Source organism: Lepus europaeus, chromosome 6, assembly GCF_033115175.1.
Source record: "Lepus europaeus isolate LE1 chromosome 6, mLepTim1.pri, whole genome shotgun sequence".
Taxonomy (NCBI): domain Eukaryota; kingdom Metazoa; phylum Chordata; class Mammalia; order Lagomorpha; family Leporidae; genus Lepus; species Lepus europaeus.
Genome location: NC_084832.1, coordinates 12,930,874 through 12,955,724, shown reverse-complemented (window position 1 = coordinate 12,955,724; position 24,851 = coordinate 12,930,874). Strand labels below are relative to the sequence as shown.

Sequence of the window (24,851 nt, the reverse complement as noted above, 5' to 3'; positions counted from 1 at the left end):
GCCCCCACCTGTGAGAGGATCCACACTGAAAAGGAGCAAATTGTTCGTAAACTGGAAGAGGAGGTGGCGCAAAAGTAAAAGATGTCCCAGAAGAAACAAAAACTAATGGATTGGAAATAAAGTCAGCATAAAATAAATACAAATTAAACAAAGTTCATAGCAACTGTGTATTGGGGGAAAAAAAAACTATGCACAGATTCCAAAATACACTTCATTTAGCTCAATTTTCCGAGGGCTTTGTGACATACCCTCATGTGTACAGCCTTTACCCAAACGAAGGGGTGAGAGATCTTGAGATCTTGCAAAGCAACATGGTTGAGGTTTAAAAACAGCATTTTTCTCAAACTTTCTTATTTCAGTGGTCACATTCATTAGAAGGTACTAAATACTAAATTGTTTTCAATGAGAAGGGAATGGGTATATTTTAAGGTTCCATTTAGTTTCTGGCTTAGAGAAGCTATTATACTTATACTATGTATTTTCAATACATTAGAACATCTTGGGGTGGTGATGGTGGTGATGATTAATTTTTTAAAGATTTATTTATTTATTAGAAAGAGTTACACAGAGAGAGGAGAGGCAGAGAGAGAGAGAGAGAGAGAGAGAGAGAGAGAGAGGTCTTCCATGTGATGGTTCACTCCCCAGTTGCCACAACAGCCAGAGCTGCACCAATTTGAAGCCAGGAGCCAGGAGCTTCCTCCAGGTCTCCCATGTGGGTGCAGGGGTCCAAGTACCTGGGCCATCTCCTACTGCTTTCCCAGGCCACAGCAGAGAGCTGGATCAGAAGTGGAGGAGCCGGGTCTTGAACCGGTGCCCATATGGGATGCTGGTGCTTCAGGCCAGGATGTTAACCCACTGCGCCACAGTGCTGGCCCCGATGATTTTTTTTTTTTTTTTTTTTTTGTATTCTAACCTGCTATGTGGGCTTGGGAAGATGATGTTTTATTGGTAAAAGAAAAGGAAGGTGGCTTTTCAGGGGGCATAGGTTAAGTCAAGACTTATCCCAAGACATAGCCTGTTTTTCTACCAAAAATGCACTGTTTCAGATAAGGTTTTGCCATTTTCTCTACATGATACAACTATGCTGCTGCTCATTCGTTAGAGGTGAGCCTACAGAAGTTAGCAGTTGGCTGCTGAATTCCCAGTCTAGGCTGAGTGGCAGCATGTTCTAGCACAAGTTTTTGATTAGCTCCAGATAAGGAGACCAAGAAGCACCCCCCTTACACATCTGTAGAAGCACTTGAAAGCCTAGAGAGAAAGATGAGCCATGCAGCGGAGGTAAGCAGGGGATTTCCTAAGGTTCCACAGGTCTGCCCCCTCCTCGGGTAGTGAGCTTCTCAAGCCCCCATGGGAGAAGATTGAAGCTGGGGTCAAAAACCCACCGGCATTCTGCTAAGCATTTCATGCACAGCATCTGATGACTCTTCATAGCAGCGAGAGAAGGCTGGAGATCGGGCACAGCTGGTTCTATCTTCAGGGCATGGGGGTGTCCAGGACTTCTCTTCCCTACAGTTGTGGAGGAATGGCAGAGAAGAGAACGGAGCCAATCTGGAAACACTGCGCGCGTGTGTGTGTGTATGTGTGTGTCACAGTGAAGTGGGCTAGGCTGCTGTTTGGGATGCCCACAGCCCTTGTTGGAGTGCTGGTTGACTGGTTCATAGGTTCACATCCTGGCTGCTTTGCTTCTGATCCTGTTTCCTGATCATGCCTCCTGAGAAGGCAGTGGATGATGGCCCAGGTACTTGGTACCCATTTCAGAGACCTGGATGGAGTTCCAGGCTCCTGGCTTTAGCCTAGCCCAGCCCTGGCTGTTGTAGGCATTTGAGGAGTGAATCAGCTGATGCAAGCGCTCTCTTGCGCGCGCTCTCTCTCTCTCTCTCTCTCTGTCTCCCCCTCTTTCTTTTATTTCTCCATCTCTCTCTGGTCCTTCAAATCAATACATCTTTTTTATTTATTTTTATTTTTTTATTTTATTTATTTTTTTATTTTTGACAGGCAGAGTGGACAGTGAGAGAGAGACAGAGAGAAAGGTCTTCCTTTGCCGTTGGTTCACCCTCCAATGGCCGCTGCGGTAGGCGCGCTGCGGCCGGCGCACCACGCTGATCCGATGGCAGGAGCCAGGTGCTTATCCTGGTCTCCCATGGGGTGCAGGGCCCAAGGACTTGGGCCATCCTCCACGGCACTCCCTGGCCACAGCAGAGAGCTGGCCTGGAAGAGGGGCAACCGGGACAGGATCGGTGCCCCGACCGGGACTAGAACCTGGTGTGCCGGCGCCGCAAGGCGGAGGATTAGCCTAGTGAGCCGCGGCGCCGGCAATACATCTTTTTTAAAAAAAATAAATGGAAAAATTGTTGCACATAGTCTAACAGAGCAAATGGAGCCTGAAGTGGGTATGATGAGCCAGGCTTGGAGTGAAGACAGGAGAGAATTACAGAGAAACAGATCAAGGCAGACCCACTCGTCCAGGCAGTCATGGTAGCCATAGTAGCCATGACTGGGCTTTTCCATCTTTTTGGTTGGAAACACGCGGCATGGGTCAGCCTTCAGCTCTGAGGGGCAGAGTGGGGGCTGAGCATTATCCTGAGTTCCTTCTAAGTTCAATGCAGAATGGTGGCCTCCTTGAATCTCAGCTGATTCCTCAACTGAAGGCACTTTCCCACATTGGTTCTTTAAACACACACACACACACACACATTTATTTGAAATGCAGAGTTACACAGAGGCAGAGAGAGAGGCAAAGAGAGGAGTCTTCCATCCGCTGGTTCACTCCCCAAATGGCTGCAATGGCTGGAGCTGAGCTGATCCGAAGCCAGGAGCTAGAAGCTTCTTCTAGGTCTCCCACGCAGGTGCAGGGGCCTAAGGACTTGGGCCATCCTCTACTGCTTTCCTAGGCCTCAGCAGAGAGCTGGATCAAAAGTGGAGCAGCTGGGACTCGAACTGGCACCCATATGGGATGCTGGCACTGCAGGCAGCAGCTTTAACTGCTATACCACAGCGCCGGCCTCTGGACATTGGTTCTTTGTCTTTTTTTTGCCCATCCAGGAGGTTCAGGCAGTGGAGCTGACCGTGGTACTGAAGCATAGCCTGACTGTGATGATTCTAGAGACATTTAATGAGTACTTCCTGTGTGCCTTCACCATTTCTAAGTACTCTGCGTGAATTAACTCATTTCATGCACACAGCAACTCTGTAGAAGACATGCCATTATTATTCCCATTGACAGATTAGGAAAGTGGCATATGGAAGGGTTAACAGACTTGCCCAAGGTCACACAGCTAATACGTGGAGAAGCTAGGCACCCTGCACTCTTGATCACTAATAAGAGTTATTAAGAGAGCCATCCAGAGCCTGCTGAATGTTCATGTTTCTAGGGTCTACCTAGCAGGAGAGAGCCAGGCCTCCCTATCTCAGGTTGCCAAGCAGGTTGCTGTGGGTTGTTGTCGTGGAGTGTGCGTGTGAAGGTGCGCAGCCCACCCACTCCATCATGACAGTCACCACACCTTCATGTAGTGGCTTGTTCCACCTCTGCTCCCTTGGTAGCTTTGTGAAGAGGAGTTGGGTTGCATTGTGACTCCATAGCGAAACAGAGTGCCTGGTACAAGTAGTTCTCAGCACATACTTGATGAGTGAATGAATTACAAGTGATCAGTATGTAATAACTTAATAACTTACATATGACTTCAACATTGATAAGAGCACCACGTTGTAGAAATTGTAGTCCCTTTGTACTTGTACTATTTTATATTTGTCACCCCATTTTGAGAGTTATGTAAAGTTCAGAGTACATTTTCATTTCTTTTTATTTATTTATTTATTTGTTTTTGACAGGCAGAGTGGACAGTGAGAGAGAGAGAGAGAGACAGAGAGAAAGGTCTTCCTTTACTGTTGGTTCACCCTCCAATGGCCGCTGCAGCTGGCGCACCGCGCTGATCTGAAGCCAGGAGCCAGTTGCTTCTCCTGGTCTCCCATGGGGTGCAGGGCCCAAGCACTTGTGCCATCCTCCACTGCACTCCCGGGCCACAGCAGAGAGCTGGACTGGAAGAGGGGCAACCGGGACAGAAAAAAATCCGACGCCCCAACTGGGTCTAGAACCCGGTGTGCCGGTGCCACAAGGCGGAGGATTAGCCTATTGAGCTGCGGCACCGGCCCCATTTTCATTTCTTACTGATGCCATCCTCAGAGACAAAAATGAAAACTAAAGTACTCACTTGGACAGTTTGTCTAAATACATATGAGTGGTTTTTTTTTTTTTTTTGGTTAAATGTTTGAGTTGAGAGACTGTGCAGTATTTTAGATGTGAGATCTTAGGAGCTCCATTGCCATGATAATGACTCTGAACTGTCTTTTGTAGAGGGGACACAAGCATTCTATGTTGACAGAGTGAGAGCACGTTCCAGGCAAATTCGCCACTGTGGACCTCAGTTTATTGCTGTTTGATTTTCGTCAGACCACGTTTTTGTTATGTTGCATGAACATGTAAAAGATTTCCATAGCTGCCATGTTAACTGTTCTACAGTGTGTGTGTGTGTGTGTGTGTTTTTAAACAACACCCCACAGCTGAGCTCTTGGAGGACCAGGCCTATTTTGACAGCTCCCCTTAGTCCACGCATCACCAAGCTCGTTCTCTGCCAATATGTTTCACATGATTTCATGGACATGTGTAGAGCGCCTGTGCAACTTGCAAACACCCATACATTATTACAATAATAATTGGGTTTTGATGCAACTGGAACTCAGTACTACCAAGCTGCCAGCATTTCCTTTTGGCTACCAGTACTAGGCAGGGAAATTATAGTCTAACTGTCTTCCTGTTTATTGATAAACAAAGTGGCCAGCCCAGCAATGGAGCCTGATTAGCAGTTTGCACCCTTTGTGAAAGGATAAACAGAACCCTACTGTTTTCTGTGTTTGACTGCAATTTGCATCTTTAAAGAGGTTGGACTGCCCTGAGATTCATGTTCAACTTCCGAGTGCCGGGATGTGCTTTGATATGTTCCATGTCAGCCTCCTTGTTTTCCTCTCCTTCATCTTGAAACAATATTTGCCAGTGTTTCTCTGTGGCCCATCTGGCTTACCATAAGCTTCCCGATAGTCACCTGTCTGAAGAACGAGGGGAGGGAGCAGTGGGAGGAGAAATATGTCTCTCTTTCCCTGTGCTTGAATTCTGCATTCCCCAAAGGCCCATTTTGAATACCAACTCTGCTCTGTTTTCAAAGGGAGAGTGATACAGGAACAGAGACTTCAAGACAAAAGGGAATCTGTTCACCACTGTCTCTGGTCCATGGCATCATCCGGGGCTCCTTCCCTTTCATCATCTTAGCCACCTCCTGCAAAGGTGCCTTTTCCTTCTGTAAGGGAAATATCCTATCAGCCTTCTACCCTGAGTTGTGGGTAATGTTCTGTTCTGAAATATATTCCAACTTAATTAAGTTCTTCACCTAAAAGGTAACAGACCCAATAGTTGCCTCCCCTATAATTATTTTCAAATGAAAAAAGTGAAGATTAACTTGCATTTGCATGATGTAAAAAGCATAAATACATGTAAACATGCATTAATCTATTTAAACAAACTTTCCCCATAATCCTTACCATATGTAAACAACATTTGTTCTGCCTTAAAGATACTGCATGATTGCACCCACGAGACCCCAGTTATCCCACCGAACGGTTTCCTTTTATAACTTCAAAAGAAATGTTATATATTTACTGGAGGTTGTGGAGTATTAAGTGTAGTAAGACGTAAATTGTACCTCTGCTATTTTGTTAATGCCAGTAGGGATTAAATTAGATTTTATAGCTGTTGTAGAAGTCTATTTGGTAGTTAACAAGTGGGATCTTTAAATCCTGGAAAACATAATCCTATTATAAAACAGGCAGCTGAATTAACATTACCCAGGAAGGGACTCTTCATGGATTAGCATTTTTTTACAATAACAAAGAAAATCATCAAATTCTATGGGGATATTCCATGCTTTTCGCAAATGTGAGAACAGAATTGGGAAAGGGAGCAGGATAAATGGCCAAACACGCTATGACTCAGTCACTGTTTCCTTTTAGGAAGAAGGGCGGTGAGGGCCGAGACGCAAAGCTGCACAGGGCCTGCTCGGCATCCCTGCCCATGTCGTGGTGTTGGCAGCTGTGCCTTGCTGATTTATATGTCAGTATCTCGCCTTCAGTTGGGCGTCGTTCTTCGCACCACTAATTCCTTTTTTCGAGTTTCCTTCTATGCTCATCAAAGGTCAGAAAGTCACGAGGGACCCATGTCTGCGAGCAAAGCCACAAACGGATGCATGAGTGAATGTCTACTACTGACTATGGAATCAGTAATACTTTTTCAGTTATTATTAGACCTTGGAGTTTTAGGATTTTACAGCTAGAAAAGCCTTTGACATTTATTTAATCATTAAAGCCCTGTTTCAAATTTTGTTTTAAATACTTTGGAAAGATGGAGCTCTGTCCTCTCTCTTTTTGTACTCATAAACGCATGTATGTGTTAATGTGTATGTGTATGTGCACATAGTAGTACACACACATATACTGATTTATTCGTACAGCCATCTTTAACAATGTATGGGTGGCCCTTTTATGTTTAAATAAGAACCTTAAGTCTGAGAAATTGGTTTCTCTTGCTGGTGAGGGTTATTATTAGAGCTGGCAGGACTTGCCAATTTTCATTTGCACGGGTATCATCTTAGCAGATAATGACACGGGGATCAGTCACTGGCATATCATTGTGTTGGATAATTGCACGGGCATCAATCACGTGTGTATCTGGAGCAGGCCATCACGTGGCGTCGAGTGCATCTCTCGGAGGAAGGTAATTGCATTGGAAGCAGGGAAGGGTGTGTCTTCATGGCAGATAATCACCCGGGGATCAGTCACGTGGGTGTCGAGGTAGATAATCCGTGCACACCCGTCCCGTGTCCAAGGTGGCTAATTACGTGGACATCAGTCAGAGCCGCACTGGCTGCCCAGGAGGCAGACGTGTCGTGTGTGTGCTCATGTGGGAGAAGAGGCAGGGTGTCCGCGTGTGCCCCGTGAGAGATCCACGCCCCAGAGAACGTGGAAGCGTACGGCGGGCTACCCCTTGGTTACAGGAAACTTTCAAGGATTTGTGTTCCCGCATAAGGTGTTTGTGCAAATCGTCCATTTCTTCCTCTACGTGCAGGCTAAGCCCACGTGACCTGGTTGTGGCTTCTGCCCCGGGGGTGTGTGGGAGCCCAGAGCTAACCAATCACTGAGCTGCATTCTGTTGGCAACCGTGATTGGCTCAAACTGGGCCGAGTGACGTCAGCCCATCCAAGGCGTGAGTCTGAGACTTCTGGGTGAGAAATGGCGCGCGAGGCTTTGCTGGCTGTACTTCAGCAGCAAGGAAAAGGCCCCGGCACTGCTGCGGCCGCCAGCGCCCGCCGGAGGAGCCTGGTGTGTTCTGGGAGGCGAAAATGAAGCCTCAGGGAAGTGAGGACCGAGGTGGCGAGAACGGCGGCCCGGGAGTGCTCCCTGAGCCAAGGTGGCGGCTGAGGGGAGCACCCTGCCCAGCTGAGGGGAGCACCCTGCCTGGGAGCGCTCCCTGAGCCAAGGTGGCGGCTGAGGGGAGCACCCTGCCCAGCTGAGAGAAGCACCTTGCCTGGGAGCGCTCCCTGAGCCACCACGGCTGAGGGGAGCACCCTGCCCGGCTGAGGGGAGCACCCTGCCCGGGAGCGCTCCCCGAGCCAAGGTGGCGGCTGAGGGGAGCACCCTGCCCGGCTGAGGGGAGCACCCTGCCCGGGAGCGCTCCCTGAGCCAAGGTGGCGGCTGAGGGGAGCACCCTGCCCGGCTGAGGGAAGCACCCTGACTGGCTGAGGGAAGCACCCTGCCCAGCTGAGGGGAGCACCCTGCCCGGCAGAGAGGAGCACCCTGCCCGGGAGCACTCCCCCGGCCAAGGTGGCGGCTGAGGGAAGCACCCTGCCCGGCTGAGGGGAGCACCCTGCCTGGGAGCGCTCCCTGAGCCACCACGGCTGAGGGGAGCACCCTGCCCGGCTGAGGGAAGTACCCTGACTGGCTGAGGGAAGCACCCTGCCCAGCTGAGGGGAGCACCCTGCCTGGGAGCGCTCCCCCGGCCAAGGTGGCGGCTGAGGGAAGCACCCTGACTGGCTGAGGGAAGCACCCTGCCCAGCTGAGGGGAGCACCCTGCCCGGCTGAGGGGAGCACCCTGCCCAGCTGAGGGGAGCACCCTGCCCGGGAGCGCTCCCTGAGCCACCACGGCTGAGGGGAGCACCCTGCCCGAGATTGCTCCCAGCCACAGCGGCCCCTTGGGCTTCCGCTGGTGGGAGCTGTTCGCTCCCCTGCCCCATTCGCTTCAGAAGCGCCTAATTGATAGTCCGGGTTCCTCAGAGCCCCTGCTCAGAACAGGCTTCACGGGCCCATTAGGAGCTGCAGCCCTGAGGGAGGGCGGGCGGGAGCAAAGGCGGAGGCTCAAAGAGCAGTCGCCACTGCCCTGGGCCTGGGCCCGCCGGCAGCCCGGCCAGGGCCCCGCGCGCCCGCCGCGCTGCTGGAGGCCGCTGCTGGAGGCCGCAGGCGCCCAGCCTCTAAGCTGCCGGCCTCACGCTGTGAGGAACGGTTATTAAAGACCTTTAAATGCAAGCTTAATGTTTCCCCTTGCCCGTTCTTATTACTTTGATATTTGTCAAATACTCACAATGCACTGGGTACGTGTGTATGTGGAAGTGCAGCTTTTACCACAGAACTAAATTAAAAATTAGCCATCCTCCTGGCAAGAGCCTCGCTGTGCTAAGGCGTTCTTCCACGGCCATTTCAGCAAACAGTTGGAGTGTTTGATCAGCCTCAGTGCTTCACCTGATTATTGATTGGGAAAGAGCTGAAAGGTTTGGTCAAGAAAGTAGTAGCAAAATTCCCCGTCAAGTAAAATGTAGTGCTACCCTGATAGAATATTTCTTAGGAAAAAATGGAATTTATGTGCTTCACATAGCAAATTGTGCCTTTTCTCATTCATTTGACATGCTCACTGGTGCTATCATTCTCTGAGTATGTGGAGGTTTGAAATCAGAAGCTGATGGGTGATTCATAGAAACACTTCCTGAGAGATCACCAGTCATTGAGAGCTCTTATCTTTGTTTCAGTCTATCTGGGCTGCTGTAACAAAATACCAAACGTTAGGGGCTTAGGCAATGAACTTAGTTCTCACCATCTTGGAGGCTGGGAAGCCCAAGATCAAGTTGCTGGCCACTTCCTGGTGAGGGCTCGCTTCCTGGTTTGCAGGGGCTCTTGGCTCTCTTGTCTTCTTATAAAGTCACTCACTAGCTCCATTCCTGTGGGCTCCACTCTCCTGGCCTAATTACCTCCTGGGGTTTTAACCTCCTATCACCATCACACTGGGAAATAGCATTTCTACAGAACTTGAAGCAGGGGAGATATTTGTAGTCTATAGCTATCATAAAACTTCATTTTAACTTAGTAATTCCCAACTTTTAAATATTTTTTTAAATATTGATGTATTTATTTGGGAGGCAGAGTTACAGACAGAGGGAGAGACAGAGAAGTCTTCCATGTGCTGGTTCATTCCCCAAACAGCCACAATGGCAGTAGCTGGGCTAATCCAAAGCCGGGAGCCAGGAACTTCTTCCTGGTCTCCCATGTGGGTGCAGGGGCCCAAGCACTGGGCCATCTTCCAGCACTTTCCCAAGCACATTAGCAGGGAGCTGGATCAGAAGTGGAGCAGCCGGGACGTGCACCTGGTGCCCGTGTGGAATGCCGGCACTGCAGGTAGAGGCTTAACCTACTGTGCTGCACTGTGCCACAGCACCAGCCCTAATTTCCAACTTTTTATAAAATTGTTTTTGCTGAACTTAATTCGTGCTTTAGAGAGCGCAGAATGTACCATGTCTGATTTGAAATTCACCTCTTGTGGAGATCCAGACTCCATGGAAGTTCAAATACACGGCACCATAGCTAATGAGAAAAGTGAGGCTTGACTCATTCACAGACTAGTCATTTCTTCAGGAAGTCCCTTTCACCCGTGAGCGCCACGTGTTCTCCCCAGCTACAGGTGGCTGTTTGTGAAATGTGTGCATGGATGACTGGATGAATGGTCTCTGGCTGGCTCCATGGATCCTGAGGACTGGCGTGGTGTGGCGTGGTGTGGCGTGACGTGGTGTGGCGTGTGAGAGCTGTGTAATTCCCTCTCTGCTCTGGGCTTCACGTGTGCCCTTCCCCTTGCAGTGTGGGCAGGTCTTGTTGGAAGCGTCATTTGCAGGTGCCTTCCAGCACGCCTCAGACTCGGTTATCTCCTCCGCTTTACATTCTGCGTGTGCTCTGTGGACACTCCCTCTGTAGCTTGTATCGCACCACTAATCCTTGTACAGTGCTGGTCTTTCACAGCGAACTGGACGCTCCACAAAGGCAGAGGTGGGTTCTCGGCGGCCCGCACTCAACACTGTGTCACTCTGTTGCTATCAGGGGGGTAGGAGGAGCATACTGGTGGTGGTGGTGTGCGGGGCATGAGCGCGGCCATGGCGCGGCCAGGCCAGGCCCCAGGGCTCCGCATGCGCAGCTGCCCCCGGGTGCCCCCACCCGAGCTGCACAGAGCCGAGCCTGCGAACTAACCCGAGCCAGGGCCCGCGGAGCCAGCCGGCGGGTGTCCCGGGGATGGCAGCGCAGGGAGGGACCCGGCGCGCACGCACGTGGCCCCGGCCACTGCCATGGCGGACAGCAACCCTGTGGGGTGCGCAGCGGTGGCGGCTCCGGCCCCCAGGCCAGGCGACACCAAGGGATCAACATGGAGCGTGCCTAGCTCCAGGAGGCGCAGGACCGGCAGCAACGCCTGCAGGAGGACTTCATCTACAGCCTGCAGGCACTGGAGGAGCGGGACTGTGGGCTGGAGTGTGTGCACGGCTGCCGCCATGATGCAGCTGTGCCCAGGGCCGGCCATGAACAAGCTGCTGTCCCGCGAGGAGGGGGAGTGGATCCTGGAGCAGCTCGCGGGGCCGCCACAGCTCCCCTCCCCCCAGAAAGAGGACTGTTGGGAACCAGATGGAGAGGGCCCAGGCTGCAGACGATAATGCCGGTGGCCTCCTCTCCAGCGGGTCCTGCAAAAGGGCAAAGAAGATGCGCCCAGGGGAAGTAAGATGGGCGGAACTCAAAAGCTAATTGGCTGCGCAACATCAGGGGAGGTCACAAAACTAGTAACGAGTGTATAGACATATGGCTAGTCCTATAGAAATCCCTGTAAAGTGATCTTTTAAGTGATTGGTTGGTCCTTAGCCCTGCCCCAATGACTGCAGTTTTGGGCTATAAAAGGTTCTGTTATGCACGAAGTAAATGAGTCCTTGCTAGACTTGGCTCCCTGCTACGTCTGATTGTTTCCGGGATCAGGAGGCTGGGGAACAGGCGAGCGGCGCACTTACCTTTCCTGGGACCCAGTCCATCCTGTACAGGTGGACTAAGACCCTGCAAGTGGTAGATTCTCAGTCTCTAGCCCAGTCCTCTGCAACCAGGCACCAGACACTGCCATCCCAACTCAAAGGCTGTTTGTGACTGGGCCAACGGAGGGCAGCTCAGTCGTCCTTGACGGCAGCTAGTTTTCAACACCAATGAGATACGTGCAGTGGCTTGCTGATGGCTTTTAAGACGAGTTTCCTTCCTGTTACACGAAAACCATGGCGAATTGGTCTTTTTCCTTTGCTAACAGTGACACAGGGGCAAGTTGCCACCAACAGTACTAAGGACAGTCTGCTTAGAACAAAGGCAACATTGTGGGCGGCAAACTGGATGGAGAATGAACAAGCATCCTTGACAACATTGTTGAACTGCTGGCTTCGCTAACCCACTGCTGGGTGTTGCCATATAAATGTCCTTAATGTGTAATTACGGCAGTCTGAATTAGGTTTTCCAGTCTTTGCAGCCTGATGTGTCCTAGCAGAAATGGAAGTACTGTGGAAAACTTATGGGTTTCAGTGTCAGATATTTCTTGCTTTTTTGAATTTCTTGCTTTTTTCAGTGTGAACTTAGCCCTGACTTTTCCAGTATGTATAGTAGAGAACCTAAGAATCAAGTGGGATTGACGTTTGAATTAAATGAAAGTATGTATGTAAAACACCTACCAGAGTACCTAAAACACAATAAATTATCAACAAATGTTACTTGTTTCTTACTTAGGAGGTAGGGCACATATTGATCTTGGGGGCCCCAGTGGGTTGACTTAATCAACTTCCCGGGCCTTTGCACGCAAATGGCCAACTGGTTAACAATCTATTCTAGGAGTCAGACTGACCTTCACAGTCACGACCACAGTGGAGTTCCACAGCAGCCCTCGTTGGAGAGCAGTGTCCAGCTAAAGGCAGGTAGGAGGGCTGGTCAGACCGCATCGAAGGCATGGAGTAGAGGATGAGGAACAGGTGTAGATGCCAAGACGTTGTTCATCCTGAGGAAAAGACAAAGCCAGAGAAGACTTCAAAGGGAATGGAGTGGAATTGTTCTCTGCTGCTTCAGAGTGCTAAGTGAGGACAGAGCCCAGTCACTGATGAACTCACAGCTGTGGAAGACTTGGTGGTACATAAATGGCCCCACCAGCAAAGCACAGGCCTTGACTCTCAGTAGCCATCCATCAGAAAGTGCCCTGCCAAGAACTTGGGGCCAAATGACCCCAAGGACTCTGACAAAGATCTGGGTTTGACACTGAACTCTTCTTCAACAGCCTCTTGTTCTTTGGATTTTGTAAAAAATATATATTTATTTGTTTGAAAGGCAGAGCAAAAGAGAGAGAGAGGGAATATCTTCCAACTGCTAGTTTACTCCTCAAATGGCCCTAATAGCCAGAGCTAGGCCAGGCTAAATCCAGCAACCAGGAGCTCCTTCTGGGTCTCCCACCTGGATGGCAGGGGCCCAAGCATGTGGGCCATCTTCCGCTGCTTCCCCAAGTGCTAGGTTGGAAGCAGAGCAGCTAGGACTTGAAGTAGCACTCTGATACGGAATGCAGGTGTTACAAGGCGCAGCTTGGCCCATTCAGCCACAACGCTGGCCCCTGTTCTTTGTATTTAGAGAGGTGCTTTGTTGGTTATGCTGCTGTTGCTGTTTTCCTGACTTTCCTGTGTTCATCCCCTTTTGACTTCTTTGCCTGCTGCCACCGCGACCACCACCCCACCCCATCCTCCAGCCTGCCCCTTTGCCTCGGTCTCTCCATGCTCCCCAGCGACCCACGCTGAACGTGCTGGCAGAGAAGGGGATTTGTGCCACCTCAATGTAGCTTTGGGGCAATAGAGAGATGGCCTGCCCCACAGTCTTTCTGCCTGGCCTCCGATGAGACCTGAAATGTTCTCTTTTCCTTATCTTTTACCTAAGGTGTTGCCACCAGAAGGTACTTGGTAGGATGTCAGTGTAGTGCTTGGTAAGTTATTAATACATTAACTGGGAAGAGGGATACCATATTAATACCATATGCTTTTTAAAAATCATGGTAAAATATGCATAACATGAAATACCCATTTTAATATTTTAAGTGTACGGTTTGCTGGAATTAAGTCCATTCACATTATTGTGCAACTGTCACCACCATCCATCTCCAGAATGTTTTCCTCATCCCATATGGAAACTCTGTCCTCATTAAACACAAGCTCCGATCCCCCTCCCTCAGCCATGGTAACCACCAGTCTACTTGTTATCTCCATTCTAGGGCCCTCGTGGAAGTGGAATTATGCAATACTTGTCCTTTTGCGACTGACGCATTTCCTCTAGCATTATGGCCTTTAGTGTTCATCCACACTGTTGCATGTGTCAGACTTTCTTTAGTACACAGCGGTCTGTGGGTTGTGTATGTTATTGATGGGTTATGCATGTTCTGCTGATCTGTGGGGGCACTTTGGGTCGCTTCCACCTTTTGGCTACTCTGAAGGGTGCTGCCGTGGACATGAGTGGCCACGAATCTGTTCAAGTCCTGATTCTCATTTCTTTTAGATGCATACCTAGAAGTGAAATTGCTGGATCATATGGAAAATTGTATGTATGTTTTTTGAGGAACTACTAAACTGTTAATATCATATGCTTTTTTTTTTTTAAAAAAAGATTGATTTATTTGAAAGTCAGAGTTACACAGAGAGAGGGAGAAAGAAAGAGAGAGAGAGAGAAAGAGTAAGAGCGCGCGAGAGAGAGAGTGTGCACGCACCAGCTAGTGTTGGGCCAGATTGAAGCCAGGAGTCAGGAGCTTCTTCCAGATCTCCATGGACTTGGGCCACCTTCTACTGCCTTCCCAGGGAGTAGGGAGCTGGACGGGAAGCGGAGCAGCCAGGTGTTGAACCACTACCCATATGGGATGTTGGTATCACAGGCAGTCGTTTTACCCACTATGCCACAATGCTGGCCCCACCATATGCTTTTTAAACCATGTAGAATGGGACTTCAAAAATAACTCCTGGAAAATGTTCATATCTTTGCAAAAAATATTTATTTGAAAGGCTTGAAAGGCACAGTAACAGAGATAGAGAGAGATAGAGAGATAGAGAGAGAGAGAGAGAGACAGACTATTTTCCATGTATTGGTTTATTCCCCAAATGACTGTATCAGCCAGGTATGGGCCATGTCAAAGCCAGGAGCCAGAAACACCAGGAACTCCAATTCTACCCAAATGGGTAGCAGGGACCCAATTATGTGGAGCATCATCCACTGTCTTCCCAGGCATGTTAGTAGGAATCTGGAACAGAAGTGGAGCAGCCAGGACTCAGACCAGCACTCTGACATGGGATGCCAGTGTTGTGAGTGGCATCTTAACAGTGCAGGCTCCTGTATTATCTTTAAATTCCATTTTTCCATAAACTTTTTATTTCCCCATGGTATTAATGAGAAAAGAACAAGTAATTTTTTATTTGTTTCCATTTTATTTTAAAGGCAGAGACACAGAGATTGGACACACACAAAGAGATTTTCCATTTGCCGATTCACTCCCTAAATGACCTTAACAGTCAAGACTGGACTAAGCTAAAGCCGGGAGCCTAGAACTCAATCTAGGTTTCCCACATGGGTGATGGGGACCCAAGTACATGTGCCATCACCTGCTGCCACTCAGGGTACACAACAGCAGGAAGCTGGAGAGGAAGCGAAGAAGCCGGTGCTCAAACCCAGGCCCTCAGCTGTGGGATGTAGGTGTCCCAAATTAATCTTAACTGCTGGGCCAGACACCCACCCCAAGAACTAGTGAATTTTGATGAAAGAATGAGAATGTGAGCTCTGGCAGTCATGGGTAAAAATCGCAAAATGTGATGGAAACACTTGCTTAGCAAGACAGAGGTACAGTTGGGACATTTCCACCCCAGCTGCAGGGCCAGTGTTGATCCTGTAACCTCAGGATAGAAAAGCTGGGGGGGGGGGGGCAGGCCACAGTGGGGATGCTGTTGAGTGCCTGCTGGGATTATTTCTAGGTGCTTCTGCATCCATTAACTTATTTAATCATCAAAACAACCCAGCAGGTGCCCTTGTTTTTCTGGACAAGTCTTGTCAGGTACTGGAAAGTTTTAATTTTTACTGCTTTTAACAATAATAAAGAATATCTTTAAATGGGAAGAAATTCTGAATCTAGCCATCACTCAGGAAATTCACACCAGTGCTTCCCTGTCTTTTCCCGGTCTTTATTCCTTTACAGTTGTAATTTTTACATGGTTGCATTGTTGTAACTTTAATTCTACTTTCTAAGTTGCTTCAAAAATCTTTGTCTTTAGGATTTTAACAGATACTTAATGTCCATCAAATGACTTTGATCCAGTTAACCACTCCCCTACTGTGGGATTATCTCCAGTTTTTCATTATAAGTTTATATTATAATTACGATATAACTCCAACTTTTCTAATTTTAGCAACAAAAGTTTCATGTGTATAGCATTTTTCTTCTTAGATTTATTTCTTTAGAACACATCTGGAGGACTGGGATTACCCGATCAGTAGGTAGACACATTTTTCTGCCTGTTATTATATATTGTCTGAGATATATGGAAAATTATCTTTCAAGGTTGATAGTATGTTTTCAGCAGTAGTATTGGACATACCAATATCTCCTCATTAAGTATCACTTTGTTTTACTATTTAGTGAATAGAAAATCATATTACTGCTTTAATTTTTAAAAATGTTAATTGTATCATTTTTCTGTGTTGAGCAATAGTTTCTACAGGCATTTTTTGTCTCTTAACACTCTGTCCCACTCTCTATTGGGTGGCTTGAGCTGTATGCAGAGTGATTAGAACCCAAGACACCAAAGCCAAAGTGGATGCACTCCCCACCTTGCTACTACCTCGACAAATTATATTTGATTTCATTAAGCCTCAGATTTCTGATCTTCAACACCAAACAGTTGTAATACCCACCTCATTTTATTCCTGCGAAAATTAAATGAACTCATGTATCTGAACCACTACAGCACGTAGAGTGTGCGCAGTAAAAACGAGATACCTTCCCTGTGGTTTACCTGGTTTACCTGCCTGCCTGCCACCACCGCTGGCGCTGCTGCCGCTGCCTCCTCCTCTTCCTCCACTTTCACCTCTTCCTCCTCCTCCTCCTCCTCCTGCTCCTCCTCCTCTTTCCCCTCCTCCCCCTCCTCTTCCTCCTCATTGTCCTCTAAATCTCCCATTGCGTTAAGTCTCACCACTGCATGGTTGCTGGGATCAGAGATCGGAGCACAGGGGCTTGTCCCCCACGGGTGTGATCAGGGCACTGGGTGTGACAGACTGGACTAAGCGCCCTCACCCCATCTGTCACGGGTGGAGCAGGACGTGGCTCCTCAAGCCTGTGCAGGTGCTTAAACCCTGAAGTCGCGTGTTGATGATGGGTTGAGGGTAGAGATTCCATCTGATTGTAAGAGGATGTCTTGAGATCAGCGGGGGCGTGCCCTGAGAAGGGAATTCTCCTGAGAGGGCTGGTTCATTGAGTTCAGCTTAGCCTCTCCCTCGGTTTCCTGCTTAGCTCTGACTGTTCGCTCGGATGTTGCCAGTCCACCACCAGAGGCCAGGCTCAGGGGGCCGCCGATCTGGAGCTGAAATAGACATTTTCCTTCCCAAGAAGCTCCTCTCATGTGTCTGAGTTGAAGTAACAAAAAGCTGGCCAATGTAACACGTTGCTGTCTATGCTTGTGTTACTGGATGCCCAGCGGTAGCACACGTGGAAGGATATACAGGCACTCCGTTTTGGCTGCCCCAGAGCTAGTGTTCCTATGGGATTGTGGAGGGCAGCTTATCCCATTTGCACTGATGCACAAGGAGAACGTCACCTCCTTGTTGTGGGCCAGTTCTGGCCCCATTGCTGCAGTTCCGAGTCACAACACAGATCTTAATGAACGACCCTAAATACGACTGCAATAAGTACAATGTAACACAGAAAGGGTGAGGAGCACTGCTCATATCAGTCTTCCTGTGGGAAGTCTCTTCAGGAGGGCCTACACAGTGGGTATTCAGGCCACATCCACCCTCAGCTCTCCTGGAAGCAAACTGCTCCTTGTGAGAGACTCCCTTCCATGAATGGCCAGTGTCACGTGGAAGACCATCCCCCACCACACTGCATTTCAGGTCACAGCTCCGATGTCCAATGGACAAAGACATTCAGATTTCAAGCTTGGCCACAAGCAAAGAGAAGGTGCCCAAAGTCTCTTGTGGCCGCTGGGGGAAGAAGTTCTCCTTCTGCAAGGCAGGAGCTGCTCCTCCGGCACCTTCCCCTCGTGGAGGCACGGATCCCAACTGTGGGCCCTTGGCTGTCATGCTGTTAGTGACTAGCTGTTTTCAGCAGTTATGCCCTACCATCGAGGGTGTGACGGCTGGCACCTCTGGTGAGGAGATTATCCCCAGCGCCTGTGTGCTGAAGGCTGTGCCGGCTTCATCTTGGCCCTTGCTCGCTGCTCTCCTTGGCAGCCTTGGAGTTTGCTGACATTATCACCAGTGTGACAGGTTCCTCTTGGCCAACACGAAAACTCGGGTAGACTTGCCAGGATGCCATCAGCGGCAGGAGAACCACGGGAGCTGGTGACGCCACCAAGCAGACTTGTCCCCAGGGAGTGGGGACCTTAGCTCCCTCATCTGCACCAGTGAACTGAACACTCTCCAGAGTAACTCCTGCCCTTTTCTGCCAGCGAGCGGGAATTTCTGCTGCGTATCACAGTGACATCAGAGTGTGGAGGAGCAGACCTGCAGGTGACGTGTCATACCAGCTACGTGGATGATTCTACTCAGTGACTCGTCGACTGAGCACACAGGGACCATTCTCAGGCCACCCAAGGCTACTCCCTGGAGGCGACCCTGGTGGGAAAAGCATGCACAAGCTGTCTTCTCACAGAACTCACACCAGGTGAGACGGACAAGAGCCCAACAGCTGCTGAAATAAGCGTAGAGGTGGGAATTGTCCTACGTGATGGGGAGACAAATGTGGGAGATGGTGAGAGTGTAAAACAGGACTCCAGGCCAGGGACAAGGAGTCCCCGTGGAAATGACATTTGAACGTGAATCTGAAAGACGGACGGGCATTAACAAGGCCAAGTGTGGGTACCTCAGAGGGAAGGGAAGAACAGAGAGGAAGTCTCTGGGTAGAGGGGGAGTATGTGCAGAGGCCCAGGGGGCACAAAGGAACTTGGTCCTGTCAAGGAATTTTGAGAAAGGCAGCTTGGCTGGAGTACCCAGAGCCTGGGGATGTGTAAACTGAGGCTGGAAAGGCAGGCAGGGGTGAGATGACACACACCCAGGCACACATTGAGGGTTTTAGATGTGTTCTGAGGGTCAGGGAAGCATCAGAGATAAGCGGATACAGAATATCATTCAGTGGAGGGAGACCAGGCCCAAGCTGGGCGAGGGTGTATGGGGAGGCAGCGTGCAGGCTGCCGGGACGCTCAGTGAAGAGAGGAAGGGTGACCAGGAAAGGCGGTGACCACAGAGACACAGTGCCCTTCTCTAAGCGTGCCCAGTCTGGCTGCCCCAGAGGGCAGCAATGGGTCCTTTCACCAAGACCTTTCCAGTCTTGTGAGTAAAATCCCATCCTGCTGCCTTGTGGGGCAATCCTTCCCAGAAACAGGTGCCTGCCGTTCTGCTCGGTGCCAGATCAGACACTTGCCACAGGCCAGGTCCCAGTTTTGAGAGTGCTCGGGGCCTCCTCTGCCGTGCAGCCACCCGTCTCGTGCCACTCGCAGATCCCCACACTCAGGCCCGTGAGATCCCCTAAGGTGACCACATTTCAGTCAATCCCAGAGCCAGCTGAGCAAGGTCACGGCCATGGACGCCCTCCTCATGACAGTGCAGCAAACAATACAGACAGACGTGAGCCCCGCTGTGGTACAGAAGCCCACTTCAGCAACCAGGGGGTCAAGTGCCCATTATCCAGGTAAGCAGGCTCTCCCTGGGAGGCCAGAAATGCACGTCCATGTGCCAAGTGGACAGGGGCTGGAAACCACAGGGGCCACCTGGGAAGGGAGGCCTCAGCCAGGCAGTACTAATCAAACCGGACAATGCCATGGCGCTGGCGTGGCTCAGCCAGGAGCGAGGCAAGAACAGCAATGGGAGGAAGGGCTTCCCTTCCTCCAAAATCAATGTCCATGTTAACTTGGGCAGAAGAAAACCTGACAGCTCTGGAAACCTGCCCATCTGATGAGAAGGAAGAAGCTGAGACGCGGTTGGAGCCGGAGGAAGCCCAGAAATACAGCTGCCCATCGGGGACCTGGTGGCAAGTGCTCTCCGCTCTGTGTTTCTTGACACCCAGGAGCACAGGTGCCATTGCCGATTCCACATGACCCTCCCCCAGCCCCCCACCAGCTGCCCCTAAAGCAGTCTGCCCCTCTGGTGCTCCTGGTGGGATCTCGTTTATGAAGCATCCACAAAACAGACAAGGCACTCAGCTTCTGCACCCCCATTCCCCGGGGGCCGTGCCATTTTGTTATCTGGGGTATGACTGAGAGGCAGCTGGCGCATCTGAAATGTACAGGGAAGCAAACAGAAGTCTTGACGATCCCAGTGGAAACCACTCTTTTCATTGATGAAGAGATACAATCCAACTGGCCCATAGGCCTCTTGTGTGAAGATGGTGGCTTGATCTACCGTCCTTTACCCATAATTCCAAAACCCAGAAAGCTCCGAAAACCAAAGATTTTATTGTAAGCCTGCAGCCAGCTCACTCAACCTCATCTAAACTGATAGGAGACCATTTATCAACTTCATCCCCCTTTTTTCTGACTGTTCCCACATTCCCTTCCAGGTTTCGAGGAGGGAGAGCATAAAATAGACCATCTAGATAAAATCTAAGTGCTTCATAGTCCCCAACCACATTTGTCTCTAAGGTTTTCTTTTCTTTTTTTAAAGATTTATTTATTTTACTTGAAATAGTTACAGAGAGAGAGAGAGAGATGTCTTCCATCCACTGGTTCACTCCCCAAATGGGTGCAATGGCTGGAGCTGGGCCTATCCGAAGCTGGGAGCCAGGAACTTTTTCTGAGTCTCCCACATGGGTGCAGGGGCCCAAGGACTTGGGCCATCTTCTACTGCTTTTCCAGACCATAGCAGAGAGCTGGATCAGAAGTGAAACAGCCGGGACTCGAACCAGTGTCCATATGGGAAGCCAGCACTGCAGGTGGCAGCTTTACCCACTATGCCACAGCGCCAGCCCTGTCTCTAAGGTTTTCTAATAGAGAGGTTATAAACTTAATTGCTGCAGGTTGGAGGACTCATGGTCCAGCAGAAAAACAAGAAATCTCAAGAAGATTCTTTGCACTACAGACATTTACTTGATGGACACATAGATGTTTGGGTGATGGAGTTGCAGGGATTCCCTTTTATATAGTCTGAGCACAGAGTTCAAGGGAAACAGCATGGAGTGAAAAAGCATTGATTTGGGAACCAGAAGGTGCCAGGGTCATTGTTACTGGCTGATGTGGCCTTGGGTAAGACTTTCTCCTCCCTGGATTTCACCCATCTGATGGAAGAAGCAGACAGAATGATTGCAACACAACACTTCGGTGTTCAAATTGTGGGTCCATGAACTACTTTGGAGAGTGGTTAGGGACCAGGTAGAAAATGCTCAGAAGAGGCCTCTTTTACCCTATGAAGTGGGAAAAGGAAGAACCAAGTAACGTGCTTCGGACCCTTGCTGGGCATGGAAATAACACCAGCCCCTCCCCTGGGGTCCGGTGACTCATGCCACCATCAGGCAACTGCACAGAGGTCCTGGGGCTGCCCGGCTGCCTGGATGGTAGCAGCCCTGGTGACGAGTGGGGCCAGAGAGGGTCCCCGTTGTGCCAAGGCTGTGACACCGCATTCTGCTGAAATCGATTTGGCTCCGTTTCATGCATACCTAGCAGATTTACCAGATTGCGAGAATGAATGTTTTCTACGCGCGTGGCTGATTTTTGCATGCATCTGTTCACTCATCTAAACCTTAGTTACATCCTGCTAGGAGAGTGAAAGGCTATAATTTCTTTTTGAATCAGGAGTGGTCGAGGCACCACGATTTCTGCTGTAAAATTCTGCGCCCAAATGGAACACCACTTTTCTTATTGTCCCAGGGGAGACAATGAAGCGTTATGGCCATAATTTTTCTGGATTTGCCAGTGATTTTGACCTTCCCGGGGGTGCCATGCCTGAGAACATGATTCTCAAAATATCCTGTGGAATGCAAACCATGTGTATTTAACCTTGTCATTTGCGTCTGACATTAATGAACCGTTGCTGGCTTGTCACGCCTCTATCTTAGAGGAGAGCTCTGTCTTCAACTGCCAGTGGTCAAGTGTAAGGACAATAATACTAGTATTTATTTAGTGCTTTGCATCTCTGGGATGCTTTCATTGCCCTTAATTAGTAAAGCACCAATAATTTCTGCTCGATAACCTGCTATGACAATCTGCAGTGTTAACGGGGACAGTATGCTCTGGTGACTAACATGATGGACTTGGGACTCGGGACTTGGGACCCAGGTTTGGGCTCTGCCCCTGCTGCTGACTGGGTATCTGGCTCCAGCAAGACACCTAATGACAGGCATGTCACCCAGAGTGAGCAGGAGGGTGAAACCAAATATGCATGTCAAATGCAAACTCAGTGCCCGGCAGAATCTTACCCAGAAACCAGACATCACCACGCGGCTGTCTTCCATCCTCTGGGAGGCACAGCACAGGCCATTCCTACAGACCAAGGTCCCACCACCCTTCTGGGCTGTAACTCCCTCTCCCCTTCCTTCTCAAACTGCCAGGACCTCTCCATTATTTCTACTGTATTTTGCAGAAATATTTGGGATTTTTGGTCTCATTCATCTACGCTAGACCTACCTTGGGGCTGTCTTTCCACTGGGAAGTGTCCCAATCAGGCTTGGTTTGTTTGGTTTTAACTGAACAGAAGATAATTCCTTCTACCCTTAACTTTTCTATACTAACTGTGTTGAAGGTAGTTATTAAAATAATAATTTTGGGCCGGCACCGTGGCTCACTAGGCTAATCCTCCGCCAGTGGCGCTGGCACCCCGGGTTCTAGTCGCGGTCGGGGCGCTGGATTCTGTCCCGGTTGATCCTCTTCCAGGCCAGCTCTCTGCTGTGGCCCGGGAGGGCAGTGGAGGATGGCCCAAGTGTTTGGGCCCTACACCCACGTGGGAGACCAGGAGAAGCACCTGGCTCCTGGCTTTGGATCGGCGCAGCGCGCTGACCGTAACAGCCATTTGGGGGGTGAACCAATGGAAGGAAGACCTTTCTCTCTGTCTCTCTCACTATCTAACTCTGCCTGTCAAATAATAATAATAATAATAATAATAATGATAATAATATTTTTGGAAAAGGCTGTTTTCTTTCTGAATGTTTACTTTCTTTTTTTTAAAAAAAGATTTATTTATTTATTTGAAAGTCAAAGTTAGAGAGAGGAAGAGAAAAAGAGATCTTTCATCCGCTGGTTCATTCTTCAGATGGCTGTAATGGCTGGGGCTAGGCCAGTCGGAAGCCAGGAGACAGGAGCTTCATCTGGGTCTCCCATGTGGGTGGCAGGGACCCAAACACTTGAACCATCTTCTGCTTTTCCCAGCTGCATTAATAGGGAGTTTGATGGGAAGTAGATCAGCTAGGACATGAACTGGCACCACGTGGGATGCTGGCGTCGTAAGTGGCGGCTTTACCCACCGTGCCATAGCGTCAGCCCCACCCTGAAGATTTCTGACGCCAGTCTCTGTATCATCATTCCCAGCTTCATACCTACCCCCCCAACCGTGGTATAGCTACTGTGGGTGACTGCAGGAATGGGTTCCAGGGCTGGAAAACCCCTTGGAAACGCAGGGAACTTACTCAAGGTCGTATATTTGGAAACAGAGCCCGAACTCAGAGTTTAGGAGCCAAGCCTTCTGGAATTTTCTTTATCTCAAAGGTAATATTTTGGCATCATAATGTAACAAATTTTTTTAAGGTAACATTTCGCCTTGAACACCAAAATAAGAAGTAGGGAGAGAGTAAGCCAGGATGGGCCTCCTAACGCACAGATACCTTGAGCAGCCTCCAGCGTAGCAAACCCCACGTGGATCATCCCACTGTGCCTGTGGAAAAGGCACTGCGGACCCCACCACTCACTGGACGGTTGGGGCCAACTCGTGGAACACTCTGGGTGGTCACATTCCCAAGAAGGGCAGGTTAGGATTCGTGGTCCTGGGAAGGAACTGAGACCCTGCCGGCAGCAAGATGTAGCTCTCGTGTTCCTACCTATGCCTGGGCTGCGGGACTGGCGTGTGTGATGGCCCACGTGAGCTGGGTGGTGTAGGGGCTGGGTAGACCCATGGAGTTCAGAGAAGACTCGCCAGGGCAAGGCAGCCCGGCTGCGTAGCAGCACTTAGCTGTGCTTGTTCCAGTCTTTGAGTGCTTGTCAAACCACGTGGGGTAAAAATTAGTCTCACAATGATTAACTGAGTATCTACAAAGGGCCCAAACTTTCAAGACGTCACATTGTATAGCCTTGCCAGGTGACAAAGAAATATAAAATAGACAAAGAAATAAAAAAAATAGCAATTTTCTCGACAAAGACTGCCATGATCTGGTGATGAGTTCTGATGTGAATGGTCTTGTTCCCCAAATGAGGATGTCTGACATGAAAATGCCAAACTTGGGAGAGATTGCTGTCTTCAGGATGCTGAAGTCCCTCCGGGCTGCTCTCTGAATGTGCTGCTTAGAATGTGTCTGCTCGGAAATGGCCGCCGGCAGGTGTGCCTTTTGTTGCTCTGAAAATAGGCAAGTGTCTTAGGACTCACCAAGCTGCACAGGTGCCAGGTAAAACAGACCCTGCTGTGCTCTGAACTCTCTGTGTCCTCCCCCAACCAAAGTTCAGGTATTGAAATCTAATCCCCCATGTGATGGATGGTATCTGGGGCCAGAATCCTCGTGAATGTGATCCGTGCCTGCCCTTGTACAAAGACCCCAGGGCCAGCGCTGTGGCACAGTGGGTTAAACTGCCCAGCTGTTGAGTCAGCTCCCTGCTCAGGCACCTGGGAAAGCAGTAGGTGATGGCCCACGTACCTGGGTCCCTGCCACCCGCGTGGGAGATCTGGTTGGAGTTACTGGCTCTTGGGTTTGGCCTGGCCCAGCCCTGACTGTTGCAGGCATTTGGGAGAGTGAACAGGCAGATGGAAGATCTCTCTCTCTCTTTTTCTGTGTCTGTCTGTGTCTTTCATCTCTCTGTGTCACTATGTCTTTGAAAGAAAGAAAGAGGGAGGGAGAGAAAGGGAAAAAGAAGTGGAGGGTTTTTTTTTTTTTTTTTAAGATTTATTTATTTATTTGAAAGGCAGGGAGGCAGAGGCAGAGAAAGAGAAAGAGAGGTCTTCCATCGACTGGTTCACTCCCCAGATGGCCGCAACGGCCAGAGCTGGGCTGATCCAAAGCCAGGAGCCAAGAGCTTCTTCTG

The 24,851-nt window shown here is 49.7% G+C and overlaps 1 protein-coding gene and 1 long non-coding RNA gene across 10 annotated transcripts in view; one reads left to right on the top strand and one right to left on the bottom strand.

Moving 5' to 3' along the window:
* CLYBL (citramalyl-CoA lyase) overlaps nt 1-24,851 on the top strand; it is a 242,216-nt gene that overhangs the window by 144,812 nt on the left and 72,553 nt on the right. The gene's annotated exons all lie outside the window — the stretch shown is intronic.
* The window catches only part of LOC133761571 (uncharacterized), a 130,556-nt gene continuing 116,962 nt past the window's right edge, over nt 11,258-24,851 (bottom strand). Inside the window, exons 2-3 of the long non-coding RNA XR_009866185.1 lie at nt 12,269-12,418; nt 11,258-11,638 (exon numbers count right to left, since the gene is read on the bottom strand). This is a non-coding gene — a long non-coding RNA (uncharacterized LOC133761571). The remainder of the gene's footprint in view (nt 11,639-12,268; nt 12,419-24,851) is intronic.